The sequence below is a fragment of the Primulina tabacum genome, chromosome 10 (genome assembly GCF_025594145.1).
Source record: "Primulina tabacum isolate GXHZ01 chromosome 10, ASM2559414v2, whole genome shotgun sequence".
Classification (NCBI taxonomy): Eukaryota; Viridiplantae; Streptophyta; class Magnoliopsida; order Lamiales; family Gesneriaceae; genus Primulina; species Primulina tabacum.
The window spans coordinates 33,305,409-33,313,658 of record NC_134559.1 but is presented as its reverse complement, the minus strand read 5'-3'; positions in this window follow the sequence as shown (position 1 = coordinate 33,313,658).

The following is an 8,250-nucleotide window of genomic DNA, read 5'->3' as shown; positions in this document are numbered from 1 at the left end:
AGGTTAGAGTATGGGTTATACTTTTGTAATGCCCGAGATTTAATTGCTGTAATCAGACGTTGATTAATTGACAGAATTGAGGTTATAGGAACTTAAATGAAGAAGCAGGGCATCGTTACATATAAGCCAAGATGTTGGACCAAACATCTCGCGCCCGAGCGGTAGAAAAGAACCGCCTGAGCGCCAATGCACCATGAGTTTGGACAAAATTTTTGTCGCCCGAGCGGTAGAAAAGAACTGCACGAGCGCCAGGAGATGGTCAGCCGAGTATCTCGACAGAAACTTCCGCGCCCGAGCGGTAAAGATTAACCGCCCGAGCGCCGAGCAAGCGCCCGAGCGGGAATTTATAACCGCCCGAGCGCCAACCAGAATTGAGGAAAAGCTAACACGTTGCTTGGACATGCAACGTGTAAATATATATATATATATACATGAGTCTTCAGTCCGGACAAAAAGGAAGGAATCGTATAGAAAAGGTTTCTGAGAAAGAAAGAAGTCCTTACGCCTTTTGTGAGAAATCCGTCCGTCTGATTTTGAATCCGACTTCGGTACTGTGTTCCTATCGACGCAGGCTTCAACTGGACGTAAGTTTTGCTACGTTTAAATATGATTTGAAATTATGGTATTGTCAGAATCTGATAGGATTCATATATGATGTTCTTGACATGTTAGACATCGTATAATCGAAACCGGACTGAAGAATAGATACCATATGGAATTGTTATGATTTTCGGAGTAGTTTTGGAGTCAATTTGATATCGGAACTGAATTGTTATCGATTATGAGGTGTTGGAATTGATATCTGACTGATATGGTAGTGCTGGATATATTGAAATTATGACATTATATTGTTGAAACAGAATTTGATTGAATTCTGATTATATCCAGTATTGATTGAGTGGTGTATTGATACCGTATCCTCGATATCGTTATTGCCAGATTGAGTATTAATAGGCTTGGGGTTCGAGACTTCAGCAGAGTCGGAGTATCAGAAAGAAAGGTATAAATTAATGTTGAGTTGGGATTGCACAACTCGAGTAAGGTTTGACTCGAGTCTCCTTAAATCACATACTTAGTTTATTGCATTGATATTTGTAATTGATGAGATTGATGTTTGTAGTCTAGTGATTTATAGCCACTGCATGTATTGACTACTGATTCGTTTAGTCATTGGCTGATTCGCCTAGTCACCGGCTGATTCGTCTAATTATCGACTGATTCGTCTAAACTTTGGCTGATTCGCTTAATTACTGGCTGATTCGTCTAGTTATTGGCTGATTCGCTTAATTCTTGACTGATTCATCAATTCTGCGGCTGTTTTGCCCAGACACTGGATATATCAATTATATCGATGCCGTTTAGGGTTGATTCATTCCTATCGACTGAGATTCGATATAATTATCAATATCCAGACATTGGGATCCCTAGGTTAGAGTTGAGTCGAGTCTGAGACGACGCGTTGTTTGAGTCGAGTCTGTGATGACTAGTTGATTTACAGTTTTATATCATTCATGTTTGTTGATTTGCTACATGTTAATGATAATTGTTATATGGTTTTGTATATGTTTCTATATGATTGCATGTTTACATTGTTTATACTGGGATTTATTCTCACCGGAGTTATCTGGCTGTTGACTTGTTTTGTATGTGTGCATGAAAACAGGTGGGGCTGGATCAGGGTCAAGAAGAGGATGAGAGAAGATAGTTAGCGTGGAGATCCGGACTTAGGAGTATATCTATTATATCACCTGAGATGTAGTGAAGAAACAGTAGTTATTATGATTTATGATTGTACAGGACTTGTAATTAGATCTGAAGAGTGATCTTGCAAATGAGATAGGACTTATTTCATATGCTGCAAACTCTCGTATTTTAAAAAAAAATTTAGACCTTGTTTATTTTAATTGATTAATTATTCCCAGAAAGTGATTAAGAACTGAATTAAGTTCGGGTCCCCACAACAGGTGGTATCAGAGCGATAGATCCTTTAGACTGAGATAGAAGCTAGTGAGCGGGGTGAATTGAGTTTTCTTTCCTTGCTTGTGATTGCTAGCATGCTTTACTGCTTTATATAATTCATGTTACTTGACTTATCTGATTTGATTGTGTTATATGTATTATTGGGAACGAATTTGAACCGATTCTCGATCAGCAGTAAGATGATCGGAGGAGGGAACTGAAGTGAAACAGGTTTATTGGATTGGGGTGCTAATTCATTTGATTATCAGATATGCCTCCTCGAAGAATACCAGAACAGGGTAGCACATCGAATCCTCCAATGGATGTGACAGCAACTCCGATGTAAATGTTATTGAAAAGGTTTCAGTCATTCAAACCACCGACTCTGAAGGGTACTGAGACATCAGTTGAATGTGAAAGTTGGTTAGATAACATCGAGATGCTGTTTGATTCACTGGATTACAGTGATGAGCGCCGAATTAAGTTGATTGGGCACCAGTTGCTTGATGTTGCAAAGAACTGGTGGATTACGATGAAGAGGGCCTTGGAGCAGCGAGGTACGACTATTACTTGGGATGTATTTAAAACTGAGTTTTATCAAAGATTTTTCCCAGTATCGTACAGGAAAGACAAGGGGGCGGAGTTTGCCAATTTGAGACAGGGTCAGCTGAACATTGAAGAATATGTGACCAAGTTCTCTACCTTGTTGAAGTTTGCTCCACATGTGGCTGGAAATGACGAAGCCGTTGCTGATCAGTTCATCAATGGCTTGAATCCCGATATATTTACATTGGTGAACACAGGGCGACCGAATAACTTTGCTGATGCTATGAATAGAGCAAAGGGCGCTGAAGCGGGCCTGATAAGGCAGAGAGGAGCTGCAGATGTTCCTTCCGCACCGAGACCACAGCAACCACCTCCCCGATTTGAGAGTGATAGTAGCAGTGGTGGAAAGAAAGATTTTCTGAAGGCTAGAGGAAAGCAGTTTAAGAAGTCTGGCGGCAGTTCTTCTAGCTCCAGTGGTTCCAAAGTGAGTTACACCGTAGCTTACTGTGGAAATTGTGGAGGGAGACATTCCACTGAGCAATGCCAAGGAGTACTTTGTAGTTGCCACTTCAGCAAACAACAGGGACATTTTGCCAGAGTGTGTTCACAGAAGGGTTCTCAAAGATCCCAGGGAGCCGAATCATCTGGATCAGCGGCACAGTGGAGTAGACGATCAGCTGCTGTTCATTCATTTCAGCCACCACCATCTCAGTCACAACAGAGGCCAGGAGGAAGCCAGACAGTTGGCCAGCCTCCTAGACAGCAGGCCAGAGTATTTGCTTTGACTGAGGAGCAGGCTCAGGAAGCACCAGATGATGATGTTGCAGGTAACTGTTCTTGATGTAGTTATCCTGCTTTTGTATTGATGAATACGGATGCTTCCCATATGTTTATTTTTGAATGATTTGCAGTGAGTTATGCATTACCTTTTAAGTTCTTATCTACTGTAGTATATCTTTTTACTGGTGAGGGAGAGTTTTTATAGCAGTGAATTCTGTCAAATATCATATACTACAATAGGATGAGAATGAGATTGAGTTAGATCGTCTGGTAGCTGGAATTGTAATAGTGTTATCTGATTTTGGGACTGCATTACTGATATCGATATGCTGACCAAGTACAGAGCTACCCTAGATTAGTTCCAGAAGATGGTGAGAATCGGACCTAAGATGGCCAAAGGATGAATATTGTAGGATAAGGATTCTAGATTGAGAATTCCTTTGATAATCCGTACTATCTATGATTCGATTAGTACAGAAAGGAGCAGAGAGACTCCTTATGTATTCAGTTGATTTACTGAAGTTGAGTCTATCATTGGCTGATTTACCAATGATATGAAAGTTACTGATGTTCCCCAGATAAGACTTTAGATTTGCTTTCAGTCAGAGAAATTGATTTTAACTATGACTTGATATCAGAAATTGTGAAATGGTGAATCCTGGTGAAGACAGATTTCATTCAGGATGTGTTATATCTTAAGATGATGTGTCTGTTGATTTTAGCAGAATTAAACCGTAATTAGTTGGCCGAGGTGGATATTAATGTCAAATATTTGCGGTTTTATGAGTTTAGCAGATCAGTACCAATGAGTGATGTTTTGAATCTGATTGAATATTGCTGTTATTCTGAATCCGTGTTCGAATCAGATAGTAGACAGTGGGGGAATTTATATTGTGCAGTCCGACCCAGAGCTGATTTTGAAATATAAGCAGCTCAGAAAGTTGATCAGAATTTACAGAACTAGATAGCGAGGGTTAGAGCAAGACATCGATCCGAGTACCAGGTTCGTGACAATGTTCTGTATATAGATAATTGTATTGTTGTGCCAAATGTTTCGGAGTTGAAACGATAAATACTATCAGAAGCGCACAACATTCGATTCAGTATCCATCCTGGTTGCAAGAAAATATATAATGATTTGAAAAGACAGTTTTGTTGGAAACAAATGAAAGCCGATATTGCTAAATTTGTAGCCAAATGTCTGAATTGCTAACAGGTGAAGGCTGAGAGAAAGAAACCTGGAGGATTGTTACAGAGTTTGTCCATTCCCGAATGGAAATGGGATCACATTTCCATGGATTTTGTGACGCAGTTACCATGTTCCTCCAGAGGTTGCGATGCGATTTGGGTTCTGACTGACAGATTGACCAAATCCGCATGTTTTATTCTGTACAAGATGACGTACAGACATGACTAGATGGCTGAGATTTATGTCATAGAGGTAGGTAGACTGCATAGAGTGCCGAAGTCGATTGTAACAGACCATGATCCTCGGTTTACATCGTACTTCTGGCAGAATTCACAGCAGATTTTAGATACGAAGTTATATTTTAGTACTGCATATCATCCACAGACCGATGGATAGTCTGAGCAGGCGATCCAAATATTGAAAGATATGCTGAGAGCAGCAATGCTTGATTTTATCACTAGCTGGCAAGATATATTGCCACTTGGTGAGTTTCGTACAACAATAGCTATCAGACGAGTATTAAGATGGCTCCTTTCCAAGCGTTGTGCGGAAAGAGGTGTCGATCCCCTCTTTATTAGAATGATATCTCTGAGGTTCCTGAGACTGGACCTGATATGATCAGAGATATGACAGAAAAAGTGAAACTGATTCAGAAGAAAATGAAGGCAGCACAGGACCGACAAGCCAATTATGCCAATATCCGACGACGACCGTTGGTATTTGAGGCTGGTGACCAAATATTTATGGAAATTTCACCTTTCCGAGGAGTTGTTCACCTTTCAGAGGGTGGTCAGATTTGGCAAGAAAGGGGAACTATCTCAATGATATATTGGGCCGTACGAAATTTTTGAGAAGATAGGAGATTGTGCCTATTGACTCGCTTTAATCGCCTTCATTATATGGGATACAGGACATTTTTCATGTTTGTTCTTGAGAAAATACCTGTCTGATGCTTCACATGTCATCCAACCAAATGAGGCTGAGTTGGATGAGACATTGAGTTATTTGGAAAAGCCGATTCAGATTCTTGATCGGAAAGAAAAACACCTCAGAATGAAGACTATTCCGTTTGTGAAATTTCAATGGAATCGTTATGATACTGAAGAAACTATTTGTAAAACAAAATCCGAGATGAGATAAAGATTCTAGAATTGTTTCATTGAGGTAAGTTTTCTGTTAGCCTTTGTATACATTTCTTCCTGGTTTAATATGATTCCCTATGATATGATCTGATTGCCTGGGATTTCGAGGACGAAATCATATCTAAGGGGGGGAGAAATGTAATGCCCGAGATTTAATTGCTGTAATCAGACGTTGATTAATTGACATAATTGAGGTTATAGGAACTTAAATGAAGAAGCAGAGCATCGTTACATATAAGCCAAGATGTTGGACCGAACATCTCGCGCCCGAGCGGTAGAAAAGAACCGCCCGAGCGCCAATGCACCATGATTTTGGACAGAATGTTTGGCGCCCGAGCGGTAGAAAAGAACTGCCCGAGCACCGAGAGATGTTCAGCCGAGTATCTCGACAGAAACTTCCGCGCCCGAGCGGTAAAGATTAACCGCCCGAGCGCCGAGCAAGCGCCCGGGCGGGAATTTATAACCGCCCGAGCGGCAACCAGAATTGAGGAAAAGCTAACACATTGCTTGGACATGCAACGTGTGAATATATATATGTGTACATGAGTCTTCAGTCGGGACAAAAAGGAAGGAATCGTATAGAAAAGGTTTCTGAGAAAGAAAGAAGTCCTTACGCCTTTTGTGAGAAATCCGTCCGTCTGATTTTGAATCCGACTTTGGTACTGTGTTCCTATCGACGCAGGCTTCAACTGGACGTAAGTTTTGCTACGTTTAAATATGATTTGAAATTATGGTATTGTAAGAATCTGATAGGATTCATATATGATGTTCTTGAAATGTTAGACATCGTATAATCGAAACCGGACTGAAGAATAAATACCATATGGAATTGTTATGATTTTCGGAGTAGTTTTGGAGTCAATTTGATATCAGTACTGAATTGTTATCGATTATAAGGTGTTGGAATTGATATCTGACTGATATGGTAGTGCTGGATATATTGAAATTATGACATTATATTGTTGAAACAGAATTTGATTGAATTCTGATTATATCCAGTATTGATTGAGTGGTGTATTGATACCGTACCCTCGATATCGTTATTGCCAGATTGAGTATTGATAGGCTTGGGGTTCGAGACTTCAACAGAGTCAGAGTATCAGAAAGAAAGGTATAAACTAATGTTGAGTTGGGATTGCACAACTCGAGTCTCCCTAAATCACATACTTAGTTTCTTGCATTGATATTTGTAATTGATGAGATTGATGTTTGTAGTCTAGTGATTTATTGCCACTGCATGTATTGACTACTGATTCGTTTAGTCATTGGCTGATTCGCCTAGTCACCGACTGATTCGTCTGGTTATTGGCTGATTCGTCTAATTATCGACTGATTCGTCTAAACTTTGGCTGATTCGCTTAATTACATGCTGATTCGTCTAGTTATTGGCTGATTCGTTTAATTCTTGACTGATTCGTCAATTCTGCGGCTGTTTCGCCCAGACACTGGATATATCAATTATATCGATGCCGTTTAGGGTTGATTCATTCCTATCGACTGAGATTCGATATAATTATCAATATCCAGACATTGGGATCCCTAGGTTAGAGTTTAGTCGAGTCTGAGACGACGCGTTGTTTGAGTCGAGTCTGTGATGACTAGTTGATTTACAGTTTTATATCATTCATGTTTGTTGATTTGCTACATGTTAATGATAACTGTTATATGATTTTGTATATGTTTCTATATGATTGCATGTTTACATTGTTTATACTGGGATTTATTCTCACCGAAGTTATCCGGCTGTTGTCTTGTTTTGTATGTGTGCATGACAACAGGTGGGGTTGGATCAGGGTCAAGAAGAGGATGAGAGAAGACAGTTAGCGTGGAGATCCGGACTTAGAAGTATATCTGTTATATCACCTGAGATGTAGTGAAGAAACAGTAGTTATTTTGATTTATGATTGTACAGGACTTGTAATTAGATCTGAATAGTAATCTTGCAAATGAGATAGGACTTATTTCATATGCTGCGTACTCTCGTATTTTAAAAAAAAATAATTTAGACCCTGTTTATTTTAATTGATTAATTATTCCCAGAAAGTGATTAAGAACTGAATTAAGTTCGGGTCCCCACAACTTTCAAATAATATTTTTGGGTTGATAAAATAGTTGGTTGTTTTACTTTTAAAATGGTTCCAAAATATTTTATGATTCAACCGAATGTTATGTGAGGTTTGAAAAAAAAAATTTCTAGTACTTTAAGAAAACGATTAAGCAGACGTTTCATTTTCCATATCATAAAGTTCAATAATATTAAGCTTATTAAACTCAAAATCAATTCTCATAGGCAATCTTACATTTCCCTAAATATTTAAAACCCCAAATTTTAAGTTTTTATACTTCTAAAGATCGTCGTAGCCTTTGATTCATTATTCCTTATAAGAATTTCTCGAAAATTAACTCAACTAGTAACCATGAACCATCCGTATTTTCATAGAAAATATAAATGTGCCAAAGCATTCATAATCTTCATGATTAACTTATGACCCAAAAGAGTAGAAGATCAGTACAAAAATCCACAAATCAATCTAGTCAAATTATTTTCAACCATTCCTAACGCTCAATATCCAAATTCTTATTCATGTTCAATCCCACTACAAAGCTAGCATGCATGACAATCATATAATTTCT